A 26,924-nucleotide genomic window follows, 5' to 3' on the forward strand; every position below is an offset into this window, starting at 1 on the left:
AAGACAATGTTCTCAATCCAGCATTCTATACAGAGAAAACACTTCCCAAATGTGGAGGGGATTTCAGACATGCAACACCCAAAAGAATTTTTTATCATCACCAGACTGGCACTGCAGGAAATGTTAAAGAGAAATCCTCAGACAAAAGGAAAATGATACCAGATGAAACAGGGGTGAACACAGAGGAGTGAAGAGCACCAGCAATGGTAACTACATGGGCAAATATGGGAGATATTTTCTTATAATGTCCATTTCTTTAAGAGAGAGCTGGCTGTTTGACCAAAACTTGTCACAATGTACTTTTTTGACATATGTAAGGTGAATGTATGAAACAATGGCATAAAGACAGTTTGGGAGAAGTGGAAGTAAGGCTCTTATATGGGAAGTGGTGCACTATCACTTGGAGGTAAAAATATAATATGAAGAAGATGTATGCTATGTGCCTTCACATGACTATGAAAATGGCACAACAAAGCCATGGAGCAAATTAGCCAGCAAGGTGGATAAAATGGAATTACTTGTATGAATATCTGAAAAGACACACCTAATATATAATGACTAATCTAAGGGGCTGTCATTGCAAGAGGAGAAGAGCAGTTGACTGAAGATGGGTCTCAGGGAACTCTTCGGGATGATAGAAATCTTCTATACCTGGTCCCTGAAGTGTGCACGTCCATCAGGGCTCACCTGGAGACAGAATGGATCCATTTTATTGTACACAAATGATACCTTTAATCCGCAGTATGAGTCACAAATACGTCTTATGTCCCCATTGCCGCCACCACCACCACCATTCCACAGCACAGCAGTAGGCACGTTTGCTCAGAGCTCAACATACTCCAGGAGCTCAAAGTGCTTTACGTGTGTTGGGTCTTTTAATTGTCATCTCATAACCACGGGTCAGGAACTTTTATGATCTCCAATTTACTGATGAGGGAATCAGGCCTATGGAATTTCAAGGCAGTGTTTTAATTTTTAGCTGTCCAGCTCATGAGACCAGTAAATTAATGTCTCTACCACATTGCCTTCCCTTTTCCATATGAATAACAGTTGTGTTTCTACGTGAAAGAGGCTCATATGTCTCAAACTGCTGTACAAATGCAAATTGCTGCTCTTATCATTGCTGTAATTCTCCCGAACATGCCAGCAACCCAGTCCTGGCGGGGCGCTTCTGGTTTGCGCTTGACTCATCCGAAGAACTGTGGTGAATTACAGGAAGAGGGATGGTCACAAAGGCCCTCGTGAAGCCATTGGCACCCCAGTCTGGGCTGGGGTACAGCTGATGCGGTCACAGGCTGAGAAAAGAAAGGCAAAAAGCATTGTTTTTTAATTGAGGGGGAGGATCAGTGCTTAATCCATCAAAAGTACTTAGGAACTGTATGTACAGTAAGACCTCAGTTAAGTAGACAAGTCTAAGTACAAACACACGCACAAATACACAGATAACACGCACCCAGAGAAAAGGACTAGGAAGAAACATGAGGCTATTATTTTTATGAGTTGGGATTGTGTGTGCTTTACACTCCTTTTTCCTTTATGCTGGTTTGTGTTTTTCATATTTTTTATGCTAAACATGTATTACTTGTATAACCAAAAGAGCATTGATTTCTAAGGACATGAAAAGTGCTTTTAAAATGAAGAAATCAAGTGCTACAGACAGAGGATTCCAGTCCTCGATATGAGGGCTTCAGTGAAATGAAGCCTTTTGCAGAGCTTGGGGGTGTGCTGGGGTCCGAGGCGTCTTTTCAGAGCTTGGTCAGACTTTACCCCCGGAGCTCTGCTGGGCTCTGGGTGCAGCACCTCCCTCACGGCAGCCACACTCACCGTGTTCTGGAAGGACTCCTCAGGAGTTGGTGACTGAACATTTACAGAAATTAACTTCCCTCACAAAATTAAAGGGCTGGTTACATATGGGTTGCACTTGTTACCCATCATTGCCAGTGGGAAGTCTCAGGATGCCAGGTTCGGGAACACCTTCCCAGGGCTGCAGCCACAGGCATTTTAATTTTTTTCTGTTTGTTTTCCTCTTCTATTTCTGCTACTTTGGCCTGTTAGCGTTAAATCAGAAGATGTGTGGCACTGATAGAACATCATCGTTGCTTCCGCTCCCCGGCCCTTTCTCCTTTGTACAGCTCATTAGGCATGTGAGGCCAGTCGGGGGGATAGATCAGACCAGGAGCCCGAGAGGCTGTGTGCCCTGCTCACCCGTCTCCTTACCTCCGTGATCTTGAACGTTATGTGACTTCTCTGTGCCTTTGTTTCTTCTTAATTAATCTTTTTCTTTACATCTTTTTTCATTGAAGTATAGTTGATATACAGTATTATATTAGTCTTTATCTTTTAAAATACATGAATCATACAAAAGGTTATGTATAACATATATTTAGGTTATAAAGCAAAATGATAAACAGCCCGTGGATTAATAACTTGCATCTACCTATAGCCTCCCTGCCTCTCCCAGAGATCACCACTGCCCCAAACCAGTTTCTTATCCTTTTTCTTCAAAAAACAAATCTCACTCATACATTTATGCTGTCCGTTTTTTAATTTTATTTGCTTTGGCCTCTATAAAAATGTTATGTTGCTCCATGTAACTGTAGTTTATTTATCTTCATTGCTAAGTAATAGTCCCTTTAGAAGGGTGTTGGGTTAGTGTCTCTTACAAAAATATCTAGAAATGGGATTGTTGGGTCCTTATATATGTGAATGTTCAACTTTACTAAATGATGTCAAATGGTTTTTCCAAAGTGTTTGTATCAGTTCATACTCCTGCTAGCAATGTATATCTGTTTGTCTGTATATCCTCCAACACTTGATGTAGTCAGACTTAATTTTTGCCAATAAAGTGTAAACTGATAGCTTATCAATGACTTTACCTGGCATTTTTCTGATTACTAATGAGGTTAAGATACTTTTCATACATGCATCAGAAATTGTGCTTCTTCTGCAAAATGCCTATTTGTGTGTTTTACTCATTTTGTAATTGTTTTTTTCCTTTTGATTTGGGGTTCCTTACATATTTTGGATACTAATTATTTGTCCTTTTTATGGGTTTTAAACATTATATCCAAGTTTGTGACTTTTCTTTTTCCTGTTTTGTGGTGGCTTTTGTTGAACATAAGCTATTAATCATAATTACTTAAAATTTTATTAATATTTCATTTTATTTTATGACTATTACTTTTTGTGTCTTAATACTTTCTTACACCAAGATAAAAATATATTGTCTTATATTTTCTTTTAAAATTTATTTTTTTTGGTTTTTACATTTAAGATTTTAATCCATTCAGAACCGACTTTTGTTAATGGTTTGTAGTGAAGATCTAATTTATTTTCCCCCAGATGAATAGCTGTTGATACCTGTTCCATTTGCTAAATAATTCTTCCTCTCTTCACTGGTCTGCAGAGCAACCTCTGTCATATTTATTTTGAGGCCCTCTATTCTGTTCCAGTGGCCATTTTGTCAGTCTCTGCACTGATATCCCATGGCTGTATTTGCTCTAACTTTATGAATAAACCTTCAGATTAAGACAAGTCTCTAACTTATTCTTGCTCAGGAGTGCCTTAAATATTCTTGACCCTTTGCTTTTCCACAAATATTTTAGAATCAGCTTGTCAATTCCATGAAAAAACCCAGTTGAAATTTTGATTTGAATTGTAATCCTCCTTTTGGAAAACATCGGCATCTCCATGATATTGAGTGTTCCTATCCATGAGTGTGGGCTGTTTCTCCATCTACTTAGTGTAGTTCAACAGAGTTCGGTTACTCTAGCTTTCAAGAGGATTTAAAGCACACCAATTTTACCCATTTCTAACTAGATTAATTTCTGGATACCTTTTGACTTTGATTGCTATTATAAAAGGTGTCTTTCTTTTTGCCAATTGACTCCAACTGTTTCCTAATGGTGTATAGAAATTCAATTTGTATTTGTATATAGCCAGCACCTTGATAAACTTATTAGTCTAATGATATTTTACATAGATTCTTTTGAGAGTCCATGTAAATAGTGGTCTCATTTTCTTTATTTTAAAACAGATATAAAAGAATAATTCACCTGGTTATGAATCATGAAAGAATTATACATGTAAAGTGCTTAGAAGTGTGCTGTACATACTGTTGTCATTATTATTATTTTAAAGTATGGCTTTATTGCTTTCATAAAAGTTTTACATGCACCTTATAGAAAGAAGAGCAATGCAAATAGAAACCAACAAATCACCCACTGCCCCAGAAACAAATGGGGTCAGTATTTGGTGAACATCACATGAGCTCTCTCTGAATCAATAGAAAAATAGGTGAAAAAAGATAGAGAAGGTAAAATAATTTTTGTAAAAGTACCATCATATTTTGCATGCTTAAAGTATTAAACTTTAATTTTATTTAGTTTTTAAAAAGGAAAAAAGCTATGATGGAACAGCTGAACTTTAAATTACTTCCCTCACCACATGAGACTTCAGTCTTATTTATTTATTTATTTATTTACTTACTTATGTATCTTTCTGAAGTATAGTTGATATACAATATTATGTTGGTTTCAAGTATCCAACATAGTGATTCAACAGTTAAATACATTATTAAACCCTCACTCCAACTAGTGTAGTTACTATCTGTCATCACAGAAAGATGCTACAGAACTAATGATTGTATTTTCTATGCTGTACTTTCATCCCTGTGACTAATTTGTATTATGATTGAGATTTTGTGCCTCTTTATCCCCCCCCTGCCCACCTATTTTACCCAACTACCTCTCCCCTTCCCCCACGGCAACCAGTCACTTCTCAGTGTCTATGAGCCTACTGCTGTTTTGTTCATTTTGTTTTGTTTTGTTTGTAGATTCCACATATAAGTGAAATCATATGGTATTTGCCTTTCTCTGTCTAGCTTATTTCACTGAGCATAATACCCTCCAGCTCCATCCATGTTGTTGCAAATGGTAGAATTTGTTTTCTTCTTATGGCTGAATAATATTCCATTGTGTATATGTACCACATCTTCTTTATCCATTCATCTACTGATGGACACTTAGGTTGCTTCCGTATCTGGGCTATTGCAAATAGTGCTGTGATAAACATAGGGGTGCATATGTCTTTTTGAATCAGGCACATTTTTTTCTTTGGGTAAATTCTTAGGAGTGGAATTCCTGGGTCAAATGGTATTTCTATTTTTAGTTTTTTGAGGAACCTCCATACTACTTTTCATAGTGGCTGTACCAATTTACATTCCTACCATGAGTATAGGAGGGTTCTAGTTCCTCCACATCCTCATCAACACTTGCTATTTCTTGTCTTTTGGAAAGCAGCCATTCTGACAGTGTGAAGTGATATCTCATTGTGGTTTTTATTTGCATTTACCTGATGATTAGTGATGTGGATCATCTTTTCATGTGCCTGTTGGCCATCTGTTTTTCTTCTTTGGAAAAATGTCTGTTCAGGTCCTCTGCTCATTTTTTAATCAGGTCATTTGTTTTTTGGTATTGAGTTGAATGAGATTTTTAAATATGTTTTGGATGCTAACACCTTATTGGATAAATCATTTACAAATATATTTTGCCATACTGTAGATTGCCTTTTTGTTTTGTTGATGGTATCCTTTGCTGTACAGAAGCTTTTTAATTTACATGGAACCACAAAAGACCCTATGAATAGCCAAAGTAATCTTGAGAAAGAACAACAAAGCTCTCTGACTTCAGGCTATACTACAAGGCTACAATGATCAAAACAGTATGGTACTTGCACAAGAACAGATGCATAGATCAATGGAAGAGAATAGAAAGCCCAGAAATAATTCCATATATATATGGTCAATTAATATATGTTAAAGGAGCTGTAAATATGCTCCTTTAAGAGAAGAGACTGTCTTTTCCCCATTGCAAATGGTGTTGGGAAAACTGGAAGGCACATGCAAGGTACATGCAAAATGAAAATGGATTACTGTCTAACTCCATACACAAAAGTAAAATCAAAATGGATTAAAGACTTAAACAAAAGACATGAATCTGTAAAACACTTAGAAGAAAACATAGGCGAAAATCTTTTGAATGTAAGCATGAGCAATTTTTTTCTGGACATGTCTCTCTGGGCAAGGGAAACAAAAGCAAAAATAAACTTGTGGGATTACATCAGTCTTTAATGACCCTACTTTAGAAAAAAGGTTTTAAAAATTAAAAATAGCTTGAAAGATTAATAGTAATTCAGCAGATGAGTCATTAGGTTGTTTTTCAACCACATGTTTTACTTTTTTGCAGCTGGTCTTGATTTCCCACCATAACAGATGGGGTGAGTGGCTTTCACTGCTCATGCCCTCCTCTCCCCATCTACATGCTTTTGTTGCATATACTCTTCTTGTTTTGCTAGGTGTGCTGGCTCAGATTCGTCAAGAATATATAGAAATGCAAAAACTTTATTGGGGGATAACAACCGCAAGAAAAGAGAGCAGGGGGCCATCAGTTTCTGGTACAGACCTAGCAAACTCTCTGCCAGTCCAGCGAGGAGCCCCTGGGCAACAGTGGCTACTCAGAGGTGTTCCACATTGGGCAGAACTGGCCAGACTCTTGATGAGCACCCTGCTCAATCAGTCATTGTCTCTGGCCACCCCAAGGGCAGTGTGACCTCAACTCAAAAGCCAAAAGACTGAACAGCTGGAGGCTGTTAGCACACAGCTGGATCCTGAAAGAGGCTCCACAGCACCAGCATTTACAACGCCCACCATTATCATAGCACATCCGTGATTGCTTCATTGTAGGCATAACTGTCATCGTTTGTGTGCCTAACCACCAGCTCTCTCACCACGGCTTCCTATGCTAGAATTCTGTATTTGGTTTATCTTGTGCTTGACTGGATTTCTTTTCCAAAATTCTTTCAAGAAGGATTCATAGGTTCTGTATTCCTGAATTCTTTAATGTTCGAGAATGCCTGCCTTTGCTTTCTTCTTGAAGGACCACTTGGCTAAGCCAAATGCTTCCACCGTCTGAGTTATTTTAGACGTTGCTCTGCTCTCTTCTCTCAGTGGATGCTTGGTTCTGTGAAGTCTGACCTTAATGGATTTTTCTCTTGTAAGTTGTTCGCTTTTTTTCTGGAAAAAATCGGTATTTTAACATGGATGTTTATTAATAAGGGGATATCTCATAATCTGTTTGTGTCAGCAAACTAATCTTTCTCCTGTTATATGTGTGCTCTTTCAATTGGTACATCCACTTTTTCCTTCATTTCAGGAAGAATTTCTTATATTTTGGAATTGTTTCTTCTATTCCTCTTACTGGGTTGTCTACTTTAGGGCAATCATCTTCCTTCTATTTGGATACCCTGCTTGCCCTTCGTATTCATCATCATCTCTTTACTTGTTTCCATCTCTTTGTTTTTTCCCTTGTGTGTTTTCTACTATCTTAACTCCATGTCATTGATTTGATTTTCAGCAGTGTCTAGTCTTCTTGATTGTAATTTATGTATAAGATCTAGAAATTGGCTCTAAGCTTCAGTCCTTAGCTGGGCAATATTATTCTTTTATTTTATAATCTCATCTGTTTTTGTACAATTCATTCATTTTTAAGTATGTATTGTGCGTGCAAAACTCACAGGGCATCTGATTCCGAGTCTTACCTCATGTTTTCTTCCAGATTTTATTCTTCAATGGCTCTCACATTTCTTCTTCTTTCCCTTCTCCCCGCCCGCTGTTTCTGTCCTGCTTTGGGTCGGACCTCTGCTCTGGTGCCTTGCCATTCACTCTTTCTCTTCATCATCTGGGATGGGGCAGCCAGTCTGGCCTTTCTCTTTGTGTGACATATTCTGTGTGCAAATGTTATTTCCCCATCTTACCTGGGGCAAGTGTGTCTTTCTCTGGGGGTCACAGTTTGAAGACCATGTGTCCTCTCTATCAGGTTTCCTGGAGTCCACGTTTGTGGGGAGTAAGCAGAGAACACGGGGTCTTCACTTTGGCGGAGTATGGTTGGCACTCAGAGCCTTAATTCCAACATCTCCTTGGGGGTTCTGGCCACGGGCCCACTGGACCTGGCTGGGGGCATGTTCTCCTTCCCATGGGCATCAGATTGTTATTCCAACTTAGCATGGTGCCCTGGTAGGATTGGCAGATAAAACAAAAGATGCCTAGTTAAATTTTAATTTCAGATAAACAATGAATAATTGTTTAGTGTAAGTAGATCCCAGATGGGAAAATTTGGCACATTTTATGTGTTAAATATGGCAACCCCATGCCCTGGAAAATGACAGACACTTTTTACCTCTGCTGAGCTCTCTCTGTAACATGCAGGGGCGTGTTACTTCACTTCTGCCATAGACACTGCCCAAACACACTGCCCCTGCACACTGCCCCTGCACACTGCCCAAGCACACTGCCCATTGCACACTGCCCCTGCACACTGCCCCTGCACACTGCCCATTGCACACTGCCCCTGCACACTGCCCAAGCAAACTGCCCCTGCACAATGCCCCTGCACACTGCCCCTGCACACTGCCCCTGCACACTCCCCAAGCACACTTCCCCTGCACACTGCCCCTGCACACTGCCCCTGCACAATGCCTCTGCACACTGCCCATTGCACACTGCCCCTGCACACTGCCCATTGCACACTGTCCCTGCACACTGCCCATGCACACTGCCCATTGCACACTGCCCATTGCACACTGCCCATGCACACTGCCCCTGCACACTGCCCAAGCACACTGCCCATGCACACTTCCCAAGCACACTGCCCATGCACACTGCCCCTGCACACTGCCCAAGCACACTGCCCCTGCACACTGCCCTTGCACACTGCCCAAGCACACTGCCCCTGCACACTGCCGCTGCACACTTGCCCAAGCACACTGCCCATGCACACTGCCCAAGCACACTGCCCATTGCAGGGGCTTTGTGGGAATTCTCAACATTAATTTATTTCCTCAGAAAACCTTCCAGAGGTTGGGTGGGGTTAGGAATTGCACATCTTTGTGTCAGACTGGAATCTCCTGCTTTTCTCTTGGCACGTCCTTATACTGCTATGGCACCAGGTGGTCACTAATGGTCAGTTTTGTTTTCATGATTTTATTTTCACTTCGTTGTGTCTCAAGGAGTAAGTCTGTGTTCACCAGGAAGTGTCCCTTTACCCGTTTATTCTTTCACCAAATCCTTAGTCAGTGCCTGCTGGGTGCTGCTGTGGCGGCAGGAGGAGAGCCCAGGAGTTATTGCCCCCTGGGACAGGGCTCCCTGGGAGGCTGGGAAGGATGCTCATTCTCAGGTGGCCTTGGCTGCCTGGCCTGGTTTGTCTTGTCTTCTGTTTGACTGAGAGCTCCTCAAGGCAGCAATGGGGTGTTGGGCACCTCAAGGCACCTCACCTGAAGGGGTCACAAGTGTTTGCTGCACAGGTGCCTGAATGAAGGCAGTGAAGCGGGCAGTGTGTGTGATTCCACCTGAGGAAAAAGGCGCCTTGGTTGCGGGATGGACACAAGCTCGGGCAGTGGGGTGGGCTCTTCTCTGAGCCTTGGGCTAAGCAGTGAGCAAACGTTATTTCTCTCATCCTGAGGAGCTGTGGCAGGTTGGTCCCCTCTCACTCCCACCGAGGACACTGAGAAGCGGTGCACTGTGCCTGGGCTGTGGCTCCCAGAGCTCCCAGATCGGAGCCCAGGCCTCAGAGTGGCTGCAGGTAGTCCGGCGTGCTTCGGGGTGAGGCACGTGGGGACTGCAGGAGGACAGGGACTGGGCAGGGCTGGGCTGGGGAGAGGGCTGCTTCGGAGCCTCAGACGCTCTCCGGGCCTGCAGCCGGGGGCTCGGCACGTCGCCTCTTGGAGGCCTGCTTATTCCATGAGCCAGGGACAGGAATACCTGCACTGCCCTGTGTCACAGGAGCGACGGGGTGGGGGCCGGACCTGTGGCGGTGGTGTCCTGGCTGCTGTCGCCCTGCGCCCTTCATGGGAGTGGCCTCTTCTCTGGAAAGATGTCCTGGAAGGAAACCCAACCCTGGAACCTGTGGGAGGAGCTAATGGTAAGGCTTGCATGGAAACAGAATGAGCTGGAGGATTCTCTGAAACGTTCTTTCTAAAATTTCTTAACTTTTAAACATTGTGGTAAAATACACATACTACGCAATGTGCCCCCTTAGCGCTCTGATGCATCCTGACTTCGGCGGGTCGTCGTGCTCAGGGGACGCTTTGCGTGGCCCCGCTAACTTGGATTTGGTCGTCAGCGGAGGAGTTCTCATCACCGAGAGCCCGCTGCGCTCCAGGTGACCCCTTTCGCTCCCACTGCAGCCTGGGGTTTGGCTATTCCTGCGGCACAGGTTTTCAGTGTTGGAGCAGATGGGTCCCAGAGTCCCGTCCAGTCTTTAGATTTGATGCCCCATTCATTCCCGTGTCATCGGTTATGTGACCAAGGGGCACAGGAGATGGAAAATCAGCCCTGAAAGTGTGTCCCCCGAGCCTCCTCCCTCTTCGCCCTCACTTGCTCCTGCAGCTGGGGCACATCCTGGCACCCCCTCTCTGCCCTGTTCGTGTCTATGGGTTATCTGTCTGCCCCTGCCCCCATCCAGGAGCTCCCGGGGGGCAGGACACTGGCCTGTTCATCTTGGCACCAAGGCCTGGGTCCCAGGTCCCATGCTTGGGTGGCAGAGTTCCGAGCCATTGCCAGGTGAGCGGGGACCACAGAGCGCCTGGCCGCCAGCTGGCAGGTAAACTGACCCGTGGAGATCAGCACGGAAATCTATTGCCCATGAGCAACGTGTGAGAAACCCACCCATGTCACAACAGTGCCCGGGGCAGAGTGTGGCATGGGGCTCAGCCCTGCCCCTCGGCGAGTGCGTGCCCCCAGCCCCCAGGAATGAGAGCCAGCAGCTTTTCCTCCAACAGTGGTGTTCAGTGTTCGGTCACAGAAACTCGATGGCGGCTCCCACCCGCAGTCAGCGTGACATTTACTGCGTGTCTGCTGTGCCTAAGAACACGCTGGGACGGACCAGGGGCTGCGAGGTGGGGGTTGGACCAGGAGGGTCCTCAGAGCACTCAGGAGCCCCTCCGCTCTCCCCGGCCGCCCTCCACAACTGCCTGCAGCCTCCTGTGCCCGTCTGCACTGTCACCCTGTATCCCCAAGGAAGGACGCCCGCAGTCCCACGGCAGCGTGTGTTCACCTCCACCGCTTGGGCTCAGTCTCTCCCCTGCTGCCCCCGAGCAACCTGAGGGACCCTGGGCTTCCCCTCATCCGTGGCCCCACCCACCTTCCCCCCGAGCTGTGTCCTGCAGGATGGGAGAGGGGGCCTAGGGAGGGCGCGCATCCCAGTGACTCCAGGCACACCGCTGGCTCACCCGGCCAGCAGCCCGCAGGGAGCCCTGTGCCAGTCGGAGGTGTGCCCAGGCTCGAGCTCAGGAGGCGGAGGAAGGAGCGCCTGGGAGAGTCTTCATCCTCCATGAAGATTTAAGTATTTCTTAGAGTAAGTTTTAGCTGGCTTCACGGACGGTTGAGTCACGGCTGTTTCCAGTCGTTTTAACAGTGACGTGTATGCAGGGTCAGATGCTGATCAAGCACTTGGGAAGGTGTGCGGAGGGGGAGCCGATGCCTCCCCTCACCCACAGCGCTGCCTTGCCAGCCCTGGGCACTCACTCCCCGGGCTCCTGCCCTGGCTCTTGTCCTGGGGGTTGATTTTGCTATTTTAACTCACCTACTTACTACCCCTGCCCTGTGAACGTGAGACGTGGCTCAGACCACGTTCCCTCCGCATCTTTACTTGTGATTGTCTTTGCTCAAAGCTCTAAACAGGTTTATGCAATTCCTACAGTTTATACACATTGTGAATTAAATTATACAGGCACTGTCCTGGTTTTACATAAACCTAAAAGTGGCGAACCGTTTCTCTTTTTTCCCCTAGGTTTTTGAAAACATGGTAAAACGAGCAACTATAAAATTGGCCATCATAGCCATTTTTCAGTGGCATTAAGTGCATTCACCTTGTCGTGCAACCATCCCCACCATCCATCTGCAGAGCTTTCCATCTTCTGAAACTGGAACTCTGTCTGCATTAATCACGACTCCCCACTCACTGCCCCAGCCCTGTCTCTCTGAGCCTGACTCTAGGGATTCGTGCAAGGGAGAAATACAGGGTTTGTTCCTTAAAGCCCTGCCTACCCGTGAGGAGGGGACAGCGGTCATGTGCCCAGTGTCACACAGCGGCTAAGCTGCAGCCCTGGGGGTCAAAGGTGATTGTTCTGGCTCCAGAAATCCTCTGCACTTCCATCGTCCTTGGTTATGTTGGTGTGAACAGGGTTGGGACTTAAGAGAGGCTCCACGGAAGTCCCCATCTTACAAAGAGATGCATGGTTTGTAGGGAGGCTTTGCAGGTGGCAGCTCTGTCCTGCTGGTCACCAGGGACTCAGGTGTGCCTGTGGGGAAGGCGCTCTCAGACTGGGACAAACAGGCACAGGGTCCGGGCCCTCCTTCCCGGCAGCTCCAGAGTCCCGGGACACAGCCAGCCTCCACCAGGCTCCTGTAGCTCCAGCCTGTGTTTGCAGGAAGTCTTCTTGTTTATGTAGTTTTACCAAAGATTTTTCCCCCAGCCATGGCCAGTCATTCTGGGACAGCTGGCCCCTGGGCTCTTCTGAGATGGCTGAGGGGCCTGGGTGCAGCCTTCTGCTTGGAGGAGCAGTATTCCTGGCCAGACATGAAAGGAGAGATTATAACAGCCCATTTTCTGCAGGCAGCTTATCCTGATTAAGTGGTTCCTACTCATCCTGTGCCACCAACTGCCCCATCCTGACAAAGTCTGACAAGACCCAGGAGATTTTCAGGGGGCACTGAGTTTGTGCCATGCACCCTCTCCCCCGCCTCCACCCCATGCTGGGCCTGACCCCATGGCACCGTTTGTTCCCAGTCTACGGAGGCAACAGCTGCTAATGAGAGAGGCGGCTGGGTGGGTGAGTCCCGGAGCTCGGACTGAAACGGGATGTGCCTGTCGGCAGCGCCCAGGCCCCTTCCTCCCTGCTGGCTGTCTGCAGTGGGCTCGAGGGCTCAGGCTTTGCCTGCACCTGGTGTTCTCTGCAGCATCAAAATGCTGTGCAGTCCTGTGGCTGCGTGGGGCTGTAGGGTGCCCGGACAGTGGGCCTCTCAGGGGTCAGGCCAGGTTAAGCCAGGCCCAAGCCTGCCGTGTCCACTGGGATCCGGGCCAGCAGCACCCCTTGCCCTTACGTGAGCCAGAGTGGGAAGCGCCTTGGCAGGACACCAGGCTCCTTGGATTTATGGAGGATGGCATGTTCGGTGACCCCACTGATGCAGTGCTTTCAGACTCCTGCTTCCAGGGCTGCAGGGTCCTAGGCTTGCCCCGTTCCTTGATGGACCCAAACCATACCTATTCTGAGCATTTTCGTATTTTCATAGGGACTGTGGGACAGAGGATTTATGGCTGTCTCTCCCTTTGGGACCACGGCAAATATATCTGGAGAGGACATGGGAACATACCGACAAGCAAGAACCGCTCTGATGAGGTAACCTGCAGCCCCCTCACCTGAGTCAGAAGCTGAGGCCGACCTGGTCTGAGCCTGGGGTAGGAGCTGGACTGATTCTCTCTCTGTGATTTTCCAAAACATTGTAGTATTACAGGTGAACTTCGGAACACCCGGACTGCTGAGGCTGGCTCCGAAATGTAGGTGATGGCAGAGCAATGTGGCTCACATGTGGGCCGCACTGCAGCCTCTCTGGCCTTTCCATTTTAGGGAAGTAATTCACGGGTGAGATGGAATCTGCTTTGAGATAACCAGAGAACACTGACCTTCCGTGCACATAAACAAAGCAGTTTCAAAGGAAAGGCGCCCCTGGCCCTGGAGCCAGCCAGGGCAGCCAGCTCAGCTTGGATGCCGAGACCGGGCCCTGGAGCCGGGGCAGCCAGCTTGGCCCAGGTGCAGAGACTGGGCTGGTCCTGTGCTGAGGAGGAGGGCCTCGCTTATCTGCTCTGCAGGAGGAACTCTTCACTGCGTCCTGGCGCGGACTGTTGCTGAGCAGTGTGCCTAAGAAGGACATGTCCTCGAAAGGCTTCCAGGCTACGGACTGCTAGACCCTGCCCCGGCTGTGTGAATGTAGGCTGGACAAGGTTGGCGCAGGCCCTGTTGGGAGCAGGGGAGGCAGTCCTTCCAGGAGGCCAGCAAAGCTACTGCAGAGGCAGGGCTTGGTTGTAGAGGCGAGGGCGGGTGCTGTGGGCAGGAGGAGCGGAAGGTGCAAAGCTTGGGAGTGAGGGTGACATTCAAGGTAAACAGTCTTGGGTGGCCCTGAAACATAAGGGTTCCTGAGGGCTTCTGAAGCCACAGGGAGGACTCCAGGCCTTGTCCTCAGAGCAAGAGGAGCCCTTGGGTTTTAAGAAGAGAAAATGCTGTGATCCACTCACCAGATGTATTTATGGCTTCCAAGACATGCTCACACCCCTGGCCCTGGGTCAGGCCAGGCCAGGGGATGTTGAGAAAGCACGAGAGAAAGACTGTTCCGGCATGGACACAGGTGGGTTTGAGGGATTGGAAGCCCAAGGCTTTGCCGTCATCCCGATGAGACCTGGGAGCTCTGCATAAGGTTCACCCTTGGCCTGAAGAGAGAAGGCGACCTAGAGCTTGCAGAAGACAGCGGAAGCAGGCTTGGGGACCATATTGATGTGGCTGTGATGGGTGGGGCTGAGGTAGGGGAAGGATGACTCCAGAGAAACTTGTCTCAGTGACCAGAGGTAGAGACCACAGGAGGAGGTGAAAGGTCTGGGCTTGGGGATGTGACACCTCAGGCACCTGGGAGTAAACTCCCAGGCCATCCCGTGGAAGGCCTAATGTGTGCGTCCAGGAAATGGAGCCAGGACTGAAGTGTGTGAGTGTGCAGAGCAGAGAGGGGGCCGTGTGCAGGGAGAATGGGAGCTCCAGGCAGGGGTGAGCCACACCCCGAGGACACCTTGCTGCCTCCTGCCGGGACGTGGGGGCTGGGGCAAGCGCTGTTGTCTATGCCCACTGGGTTTACCCAGAGCTTGCGGCAGGTTGGAGATACAGTGGCCAGGGCACAGAGAGCCTCTCTGGCCTGGCATGAAGGGTGTGCTGCATCACAACATGGGGTTCATGTCCAGATTCTCACTTAGTGCTGTGCAACTTGAGATGATGTCTTTGACCTTCAGGGCCTTTGTCCCTTTGCGGGGGGTGGTGATGAGCCGGGCATGGTGCTGATGGGCTGTGGAGCACACAGTGCCCCTCAGACCTGAGGGATTTCAGCTCCCGCCAGGTGCCTGAGGGCCAGCACCCACTGCCTGTAACATCAGAAGGTGAGGGACAAAAGCAGACAAACGGGGCGAGTTATAGGCTGTTGAGCAGGCCTTCCCTTAGGCATGAACACTTTCCTTTGGGGAAGGGGGGCGCCTCTCAGAGCCTTCAGGAGCGGGTCGGGTGACTGTCTTGTGGGAGTGCACTATGTTAGCCCGAGTCAGATTCCTGTTTGCAATGCCTTCCTCGGCTCAAGAGGTTTCGGGAGTGAGGCACTGAAGGGTAGGCTGGTGGGGGTTGGCGGGGAGACTGCCCACGGAGTGCAGGCCCGGGGAGCTCACTGTGCAGGAACAGGCTCAGCACGGAACCAGCACGTGGAGAGCGCGGCGCCACGTGCCGGCGGCCGGGCCAGCCCCTGCCGTCTGACCCTGGGTGGAGCTCGGGGGCTGGTGCCCCCTGCTAGTGCTGTGTAGTTCAAGACTGGGAGGGCGGGATGGGTGGGAAGGGACAGAAGTCACTGTGGTGACCCGGTGAGCTGAGCTCACGTGGGGCCGGGCCGCTCGTTTGTGGTGGCTGACATCCTTGGGGCTGGCACGTGTTGGGACTCGAGTTCCTGGATGTCTTGGCAGGGCTCTGCAGCACAGCACAAGGGGGACTGTCCCCTTGCAGGGGTGGCACCGGGTGCGAAGGATGGGGAACCTGTGCGATTCGGCAGCACCGAGGTGGCCCAACCCTCCAGTTCCCAGGAGGAGAGTGAGTTGCTGCCACAGAAGCAGCAGCCAAGGTAACGGTCTTCGCAACGTGGCATCTGATGGTGCGATTTCCAGGAACGTCCCCTTTCAAGTGAGGTGTGGGAACATTCAGGTCCTGATTGCCCAAGACCTGTCACACTTCCAGGCCCCGTTTGAAGATAGCAGTGGGACAGCCATCTTCCTGGTTGGATGTTTCATCCGCATCTTGCTGGCGGCTATTAGAAGCTTCGTCTCTATTCCCACAAAATGGCCCTTCACTGCTAAGCCCGTGGCAGTCGGGCTGAGTCACCATTCTGCCTGGGTGGTGTGATTCACTACTGCTGTAGCTATACGTCCATGGGGATAGTACACGTTTGGATTTCTCCGGTACTGTGAGCTTTTCCAAGGCAGGCTGCGTTTTTTATGAGTGTGGGCCTGGGTTACCAACATGCAGGGGCCTGGGCCCAGGGACACCTGTGCCACCACTGCCACGCTCAGGGCTGCAAACCACAGACGCCGTGTCTTTCCCCATGCGCTCCAGAGACCCAGCCGTGAAGCCCAGCCAACTCCACTCCCCAGGCCCGCCAGCGACTTCTGACCTTAATCCACCTCTTTGGTCGGATTTATTAATTGCTGTGTTTGAGACAGCTTTGCGCCAAGAAGTTCAAAGCATCTTCCAATCTTAACACACTAATCCCATTAGCATCCCAGGGAGAGCGGAAGGCACCAGCCGGTCCTGTGACTCCCTCTGCCAGGCTACTGGGCTGGGCAGGAGGGGGCTGGGTGAGTTTGAGCAGAGCAGGCCTGGCCTGGGAGTCCTTGCTGAGTCAACCGGCAGGCCTGGAAAAGAAGCTGAGTTTCCCAACTCGTGCCAAGAGCCCTGTTGCCAGCGCAGGCTCCCTTCCTTACAAAACAGCCATTGTCCAGGCCTCTAAAGATGTGCCTTCCCCCGGGATAGGCGGGTTGTCACTATCTAAATGCCAGAAACACCAGGGCTGTTTGTATGGAGCCCTGAAGACAGGCGTTTGATCATTGGGGGCTGCAAATCAGGGCTTCCTGCTTCAGAGCATCCGCTCAGAAAACACCCTCACCAAAGGGTTTGGCCCCAGAGTGAGGCGGCCTCGCCACCTGTGTGGGGTGCACCGCAGCTGTGTGGTCCCGGGGGGCTACCTACCAGGGCGGGGCTCCTCCCTGGGGCGCTGGAGAGGGACCTACGGTCCACAGCAGCTGGACAGGGAAGAAACAAGATGTCCCTTCTCGTCCGTGTTGTTGCCCCTTTGCTCTCAAGATTCTACATTGTTTTTAATTTTCAGCCTAATTTTAGTCCAAGAACTTGTGAAGCTGGAGAGGCCTCTTAAACCTTTTTTTTTTTTTTTTTTTGTAAACAACAGTGCTTTTCTGGCCAGATGTGTCTTTTTTCCTTCTTACGGGGCTGCGCCTTTGAGCTGTCCGGCTGAGACTGAATAAATCTTTGTTTTACGGCTTCTTTGGTCCTTTACAGCGAAGGGCCTCAGAAAGGAATCAGATCTTTTAATCCTCCTGGTCTTAGCCTTGAATGACCTTGCGCAAATGCACCATTGGCTGAGAAATCATAGAGATGTTTTTGTGGCTGACGTGAGTGCACATTACCAAAGTCCAGGACCCTGATATTGGGAAACTCAGTCATGCCCAGAATGGAATAACGAAAGACATCACATGCACCAGCAGGGCACCACGATGTGTGGAAAGCATCTCCTTTTCATGAACGGCGCGTCTTGCATGATCAGGCACGACTTAGGGGTGGCCTGGTGGCAACTGCCTCTGTCTCCAGCCGTGTGCCCCATTTCAAGCTGAGCCTCAGGCTGGAGCTTGTGCGAAATGGGTCCTCAGAACAGCCCCTTGAGTTTTCAGAAACTCAAAGAAGTGTGTTGGGGTTCAGGTGACATGGAAGTAGGGGAGAGCTTGAGGTAGGGTGAAATGTTTTTATGGCTCCAGGAGAAGCTTATTCCAGCTATTTTTACTTCTAAAAGGACCCTGGCAGAGGACAGGCTTATAAATCTGCTGTGAGTGATGCAGCCGCGGCCAACCGCAGAGCCCTCCAAGTGTTGGAGGGAGCGGGGAGGAAATCTGGGCCTGGTTTTTGGGTAGGTTTTCATCTCGGAGGGGAAAATGCTGTTGCTCAATCTTGAATGTTGGGTTTTAGACCCCAGTGGCGCTTGAGACCGCAGGGCTGGCCTGGAATAAGACTGCACGTGAGCAGTGCCCAGGCTCCGCCGCGCCCCGGCCTGTGCGTGGCCCCAGCCCTGCCCCATGGCACCCTGAGCCTGCATGCCTTCTTAGAACATTGGGTAGAATGTACCCACCCCTTGTTCCCGTCTCTCTGGAAATGCCCCGCATCCCCATGCAGGGGGCCATTCACTGCCATCTGTCCCCCAGTCATGGGCTGCCCTCTTCTTCCTCCCCCCCCACATCTAAGCGGGTGTCAGACCGTGTCAGTCCTACCTCTGTGATTCCTGTCACCATCCTGTTCAGGTCTCCATCACTCAGTCTGTGTCCACAGCTTCCTGACGGCCCGGCTGCCTCTGGGCCCCCTGAGCTTCATCTGTCTGACCACCGATGCCTTCCTCACCTTGGCCCTGACCCTGGCCCTCTGCAGTCCCCAGCGGCCCCCCACGCCCATAGATGTAATGTCCAATGCCTTCACGTACTGCTTCTGGCTCCCCACCGTGCACCTAAGCTCCCCTTCCTGGGCGAGAGCTCTGCCCCCACGCCCTGACCTCCGGCTGCGCTGTATGGAGCTCATGCCGTCCCTCTGCCCTGTTCATGCCATTTCTTCTGCTTCGAGGCACAACCCCTGCCCGTCCCTGTAGAATGTCCAGAGGCCTTGTCAGCTGCTGAGAGGAGGAGGCTATGGACGCAGGCTGAAGCAGGTGGATGGGAAGCCTATGTAACTGAAACAAAGAGGAACATAGAGCTGTAAGGAAAACCCAGGGAGGTGTTCACACGGCCCTTCGGGGGCATCTGTTTCGGCAGAAGGCACTCTTTGAAATGCAAGCCACTACATTTTCAGCTGTGTTATTTTACTAAGTGATGTGAAAAATGGACACTGACGTTACGTGTGAGCTTCACCCTTTCTGAGGCCACCCTGGAGGGAGACGTGTGGTGGGCACAGGGAGGGAGTGGCACTGTCTGGGAATCAGACCGCAGGAACTGGGTATCGGGGTCTTGAACACTCCACTTGAGGAGCATGGTGGTAGGGGGCAAGCGGCTGCAGCTTCTCAGCAGTTCCTCGCTTCAGGAACTGGTGTCTAGTCCCCCAACCCCCACTGCTTGAACATGGGCAGGACTGTGACTTTCTCCGACCAACACAGTGTGGCCAAAGTGTGTTCTTGGAGCTGCAGCCTCCAGGGACTTGTGGCTTGTCCTCGGAGGCGGGCCAGGCCCCCTGGGGGACGAGAGACTCCTTGGGTCAGAGACCAGCCCTCCCAGAGGAGGCTTCCCAGCCAACCAGGCTTCCAAGGGCCAAGCGGGAGAGGGAGGCCCTATCAGCTCCTCAGGCCATCAGCTGACCCACTAGCTGGCCACGCACGCATGGGAGTCCAGCAGAGGTCAGCAGCCAGGCCCACCCAGACCAGAACAGAGCTAATGATACGGGCCCCACTGATCATTCAAAGCTAAGTATACTCTCACGATCGCATTGCTAATAGTCTGAGCTCTCCCTTAGGGTTCCACAGATCTTGCTCATTGATTTTCGATTAAGACACAGAATTGGCTGCTTAAGAATGGAGCTAATTCTATTCTGGTTTTCATTTGAATTTTTTTTATGGCAAAGTACAAATACCAAAATTTACCTATTTAACCATTTTAAATACATGATTCAACAGCTGTAAGTATACTCATGTTTACAACCATCACTCACATTAGCTCCAGGACTTTTTCATCATCCCCGAAGGAGATGCCCATACTCACCAAGCACTCACTGCCATCGTTTGTTATTCCCTCCACCCCACACCCCAACCCCAGCCCGTGGCAATACTAATCTACTTCCCATCTCTATAGATTTGCTTGTTCTGGACACTTCATAATAATGGGCTCCTACACCATCTGGTCTTTTGTGACTGGCTTCTTTGATTTAACACAGTGATTTCAAGGCTCATTGTATTGTAGTGTGTCCCAGTACTTCAGTCTTTTTTATGGCTGAAGGACCCCTGTCGCTTTCCAGGCTGTTAGGCTCTGTTCCCCCTTATTTGACTGTGTGTTTAGGGACGGCTCTGATGTGCTGGGTACCATTCTGTGTTTTCCCCCATTTGTTCCTCAAAGTCACATCATATACTTGGATCTGTTCTTATCTGTATTGGCAGACAAGGGAACTGGGAAACTAGGATGTTAACTGCTCGCCCAGCACCATGCAGCCTGGTAAAATGGGCCCAAGAAGTCTGATCAAGAGAATTTCACTCTTGCACCAGAAAATCTCTAACCATCTATTAAGCATGCACAACAGCACAATTGTATTGTTTATTCTGAGATGTTTGCTATTTTTTCTGATTATAAAAGTAATACCTCCTTATAAGAATTCAGACAAATCAAATGTAATGAAAATGAGAGCTACTGATGAAAGAGAATAGAAGATATAGAAAATGGAACTGAAAAATGAAAGATATGTAGAAAACGTAAGGGAAAAGTCACTTGTGGTGTAATTAGAGGTGGGTGATGGGATGAACTAAGTGTTCAGGAGATTGGTTGTGAGCATTACTCCATTAAAAAAACAGTGATTGACAAGGCCATTTTGATGTCGATGTATCAAAAACTCCCTGGCATCAACATGGCCTTGTAAGAGTCATGAGGTTAAAATGGACATGTCTGATGGTCTACATCAGGGAACAGAAGATAGTCATAGTGGGAGCTGTCCTCCAACCTCTGCAGGGCTCAAAAAGAGGAAAATTGAACCAAATGGTATTTTCAGGTTTCTGGGTTCCAGGTGCCTTTTGCGAAAATGCTTTTGCAGGGAATAACGGCCCATGAAAATTTCCCAACCATTCTCTGAGGTAGGTGTTTCCAACTGCAGTGGATAGAGGAGGTTCAGTGGGAAGTTGCCCTCCATCATGTCGCAGAGGCTAGGACTGCACCCAGTTTCCTGATGCTCCCGTCTTACTCTGTTCCTGAAACTTTTCAGCATCCTCCCAGATGAACCAAGAACGTCCCTGATGGTCCTGGCAGTTACGGGCAAAAGGCTATGTATGGATAGGTCCTCATTGCTCATGAGAAGTTATAAAACAGCTCAAAGATCATGGCCTGCTCAGAGTCTCACCAACATTAGCTTTACTTGATGTTTAAGGAGCATCAGCATCTTTTTGTCACTGTCTTATATTCAGTGGTTTGGAAACAAAATCCCCTCTTCCAGCCCCATGAAATGCCTTCCTTGACAAGCCCCTCTCTCTGATCGCTATTAATCTATTTCCATGTGCACACGTTAAAGCAAGAACAGATGAAGAGAGCAAGGCATGGGGTCAAGGGTACCTGACTCAGAATCAGTCAGTGGAACTGACAGGAGTGCTGCCTGATTCCTGCAGCAACCAGAACTGAGTTCTTAGCACCCAAAGCAGAGAGAAGACTATGTCCATTCACAGGACGGGTAAGGTGCTTTCCCTATTTGTTCTCCCTGACACTGTGGTTTCTCCTCTAGGCCACTGGCCAGAAAGCCTGGATGTATCCAGGGCAACCAGGTCACAGTTCCACTGACATATCAGCAATCCTGGCAGGGAATTCGCTGAATGATTAGTACATGGTTGTGGAGGTGGGGGGTCCCTAAACTCTTGCTCCACATAACAGGAAATAGCCAGGGCTCTCTGCAAAGACATAGCAGTTCGCAGAGCACCAAAGAATGGCGGGCGTCCTGGAGAATGAAGTGGGGAAATGTCCTGTGTGTGTGTGTGGGGGGGGTGGATGGTGCAGAGAGAGCCCCATGGTGGTGTGCACTGCTTTATTTAGCCATCAGTGCATCCATCATGCATGGGACCACTGGACTTCTTTGAAAATGGATGATGTACATGCACATATGTAGTCTCTTTCCCATTTTTCCTTTTTTTAAATCAAAATAACATTATGGAGCAGATGGAATTTATGACCCAACATATTGGCATAAATTTAAAAAGGAAACATTTAATAATTGCCTGTATAAAATAAGAGCTTAAAGCAGAGAAGGACCCACAGAAGACATGGCAAGAGAGAGATAAATAGGACATGAACGTGCAGAACTCAGGAAAATGTGGAAGAGGAAAGTACAACAACTGGCAGATATAAAAGGCATATTGGAAGCAGCACAAAGACAAGACACTACCAAAAACATAGTAAGGTATGTGGAGGACGGGACTGAGAAGAAAGTAAACAGAATGAAATGAAGTAAATGAGACATTGAAAACTATTTGAGTATGGGGAGGCAGTAAAAAGAACTCAAATATTTGTCCCCAGTGAGTCTGAAGAATAAAAGAACTAAGATCATGAAAGAAAAAAATTAAAATTATAATTTAAGAAACATTTCTGGAATTAAAAAGAAGACTGGGATCTTGAAAGGGAATATCGAATCCCCAGGGAAAAGCATACAGTGGTTAGCACTAACACATTCCTGATTAAAGTTACTAAATTCCTAAGATAGAAAGGGCTTCAAGGAAAAGCAGTCAGGTCAATTAAGGGGAAATTATCTGGCTTTAGTCTTCTTTAGAGCCAAAAGAGAGAGAGCAATGCCTGTGACATACACAAGGCAGTCATTTTATACCTAGCCAAACTGTCACACAAATATAAAGGCAGCAGACATTGGTGAACATGTAAGAACTCAGGAAATATGATTTGAGTCTTTCTTGAAGAAGCTACTAGAGAGAGAATTTTAGCTTACCAAGGGATAAAAGGGAACATTTGGCTCTGAGTGTTGAATCCACTTAACTCCAAGGTTAAGTCATAAGAAGGTGATGAAATTCTTCCAGTAGGGAGAGAAAGTGAATAACGTGGGAAAGAGAAGAGACTGTATGAAGCAATGCCCTTCAGGGGATGCAGAGAGAAGGTTCTGGAACAAAGGTGGAATTGCCTTCAGGCTGGAACATGAAAAGTTCATGACTAGAAATAGAAATGCAGATTGAGCATGTGGGTGCCAGTGCTGACACGGAGTGCCTGAGAGCATAGCAGCTTATGGAAGATGTGACTGAAGCCCGCTCTCAGCATTCAGTGTCAGCTGATTTGGGGTTGTGGTGTCTAATTTATTGTTTGACCCATGCATTGAGTTAATTATTTCCAAAAGTATATCCTTTCATATTGAGAAGTTCTTTTAGGTTCATTGTCAGATCTGCACGGGCACTCATACAGACCGTGGTTTGCTTATCTTAGGAGTTCATCCTTGTTTCTTTTAAACACGCTCTCCATTAGTTTCTACTAATTCGCATGGCTGGAGTCCTCAGAGGCTAAATCTGTTGTCATTCCTATTGACTCCCTCACATACATGGGGCCCCCTCCTCTGTGCTGAGTGATCTTCATAAACCCGTTCCTGCTGCTTTTGGGCATATGGGAATTCCGATGGCCCAGACTGGGAAGGTTTTTTCTCTGGGAGGATTTGCCTCTGCCTTTATGAGCAGCCAGGTCACCATCCTCAAGGGTTGGGATTCTGCGGGGACCCCAGAACTGGCCTCACTTACCGTGGGCTTGTACCCTGAGGCAGTGATGACATTGGTGCTTCCCTCCAGGGCAGCCTACTTCCCACTTACCCTCAGCTCCCAACTTACTGTTTCCAGCTCATGCTAGTTCTTTTTAGTGTGTGTGTGTGTGTGTGTGTGTGTGTGTGTACAGGGGTGAAAGTTAGAGATTTCACTTACTTTCTGTTAGTCCAGCTATGTGTCAAAAAGCATCTCCCCTGTTTTCTTTCTGTAGATTGTATCAGGTTATTTCAAGTGTTTTCCAGGGTCTTACAGAAAGTGAAAGGAAATTTCATTTTCACTTTATACCCTTTGAACCTTGCACCATAACTATGTATTGCCCACCAGGATAAATCGGTAGAATAAGGTACTCAGAAAGGTGAATTAGAGCAGCTGTACACAGTCACTTAGTAGAGCACTAAGCCGTACTTCTTGGCCCCAGTGCTGAGCTGGCCGTCTGGGGTATTTGCCCTCACAGCCCTTCCCCATGTGTCGTGTTGCACCATTTACATATGTCTTGCTCCTTTGCATCTGTGCCTCACTCACATTGAAGCCGTGCCCTAAAACAGGCTTTGCAGGTCCCACCTTGTCTAGGGTAGCCCACCTCTTAAAACCTTGCCTCTGCTCACCTCTGGCAACCTTTCCTGAACCTCCCCTCTACTCCCCCCTGCCTCTGTTTCTGCTGGGCCTCTGCCACCTGGGAGCCCCTGGAAGCCGGGCTGGGGCTTCCTCTTCTCCCTTATCTTCTCCACCTAGCCCACTAAGGGCAGACTCACATCTTTTTGTTGGGATGAATGAATTGGTAGTATCTAGAGAACTCTGGTTCCTTTACACTTTTTTCCCAGTAAAGAGACTTTGGCATTTATGAAACTATTGCTTGCAAAGCCAAGCACTGAATCCAGAGAGGCATGCATTCTGGGACTTGCCTGGCCCAGGAAGCCCGAGTTCCTGGCATGGAGAAGGGCGTTGGCAGGTGGTGTAAGCCAGATCCCATGAGGGTTCCTTTGACGATGCTGATCTGGAGACTGATGGGAATGTGGGGGAGAGAAAGGAATGCTCATTTAGGAATGAATTGTGGTTATTGGGGGGAGGGTCAGATGGAGCTGCACTCAAGCCTCTTTGGAACCCGCTGAGGAACCCCTTCCAGAAGGGGAAATACTGCATGAGTCAGCTCAGTCTGGTAAAAAATTTGAGCCTATTGACACGGACTTTTATCTCCTTTTTGGTTTATTACATTTACATCCGCCTCTCCTTGTAGGTCTTCCTTACTCTGAAGGCTGGTGCTGGCCTAGCCTTCTCAGCAGCCTCTCTCTGGGGGTCCTGGGAAGGCCAAAGATGACCCCCTGAGGAGGCCCCTTCTTGGAGCCAAGCGCATTCCTGAGCTAGAATTAGGAAGGTGCATCAGGGCTCATTCCAAAACACTAGTTGTTCCTTTGTCTGTCTCCATTTTCTGAGTGCCAGAAAGGGAGGCATCGGGGATAGACACAGGGGGCACTTCCTGGCTCCTGGGCTCTTCCTGTCAGCTGTTTGTGCTGCTTGCGTAAGAAAGCCTTGTTCATGCCCTTATTTGAGGCCTATCCTTACCCCTGTGCTTGTCATTTATACATAAGCACTTTTCTGGGGCCGGGCATTGTGCTGTGAACGGAGGCCACGGGACCAAGGTGTCCACAGTGTCCCGAGAGTGACCCATAGATGATTGGCTTAGACCAGGGGTCATGAGTACTGACTGTAGGGAGGGTGGGCATCCCAGACCACCCCTCGGGGCCAGGGGAGATGTCCAGGAGGAGCTAACTTTTGAGCTGATTCTCCTCAAACTGTCCGCAGTGAGCTGGGCAAATCGGTGGCTGGGGGAGGGGGAGGAAGAGATGGTATTAATCGGTGTCCTGCAGTGCAAGCAAGGCTGGGTCTCCTACGACCCACAAAAATGCTGAGCTGAGCTGTAAAAACCTCGTTTCTTGCTTGGAGAATATTAATCTTTAAAATGGGCATAACATCACCTAGTTAACAGAGGTGCAGATGTAACTCAAGTTGTGTTTTGCAGCTCTTTTGAAATATAATTGAATTCCAGTAAACGATACATATTTAAAGTCCACAACTGGGTGAGTTTTAGTATATAATCATGAGACCATCACCATGATCAAATGTTGAACATAACCAACACCTGCCAAATTTTCCTTGAGTTTCTTTGTAATATATCCCTCTATCCTCCCCCATCTCCTCAGATAGCTGTTGAGTTTCTGTCAGGATAAATTTGCATTTTTCAGAATTGTATGTAAATGGAATCATACAGTGTGCTTTTTTGTCTGATTTCTTTTGCACAGCATAATTATTTTGATCTTCATCCATGTTATTGCATGTATCAAAAGTTCATTCCTAAATTGCTGTCATATTCCATTGCATGGATATACCACGCTTTGTTTATCCATTCACCTGCTGATGGACATTTGGGCTGTTGCCAGATTTTGACTATCACAAATAAAGCTGCTTTTCTGTCCAAGTCTTTGCATGCACACATGTTTTCATTTCTGTTGGGTAATTACCTAGGAGTGGAATGGCTGTATCATGTGATAAGTGTATGTTTAACTTTTTCAGAGACTGCCAAACTGTTTTCCAAAGTGGTTTATTCATTTTACAGTCCCACTAGCAGCATGTCAGAGTTCTAGAAGCTCCACATCCGTGCCAACGTTTGGTATGGTCAGTCTATTTAATTTAGCCTCTCTTGTGAGCGTGTAGTGGTATCTCGTTATGGTTTTGTTTCTATAATAAGCAATAATGTTGAGCATCTCTCCCTGTGCCCACCACTGGCAACTTTTCCTGACCCTCCCCTCCTGTGCTCATTTGCTGTCTATATATCTTCTTTGATAAAGTATGTAATCAAATCTTTTCCTTATTTTTTAGTGAGTTGTTTATCTTACTATTGAACTATAAGAGTTCTTTATATATTCTAGATTTAGCCTACTGTTGGATCTATGCTTTCCAGATCTTTTCTCCCAGTCTGTGACATAACTTTTAATTTTCCTAACACTCTATTTTGAAGAGGAAAAAAAAGTTTTATTTGGATATAGTCCAGTTTATTTATTTTTGTTCTTTCACATTTCATATTGTATAGTATTTAAGAAATCTTTGCCAAACTCAAGATTGCTAAGATTTCCTCTTATATTTTCTTCTAGAAGCTTTATTGTTCTGGCTTTTATATTTAAGACTATGATCCATTTTGAGTTAATTTGTCATGTGACATGCAATGCCAGAATTCATTAATTTTTTTAACCTTGTATATGGTTACATAATTATTCCAGCATCATTTATTTTAAAAAAATATAATTAATTCATTGGCTTACCTTGGACCTTTTGC

The sequence above is a fragment of the Manis pentadactyla genome, chromosome 11, assembly GCF_030020395.1.
Source record: "Manis pentadactyla isolate mManPen7 chromosome 11, mManPen7.hap1, whole genome shotgun sequence".
Lineage (NCBI taxonomy): Eukaryota > Metazoa > Chordata > Mammalia > Pholidota > Manidae > Manis > Manis pentadactyla.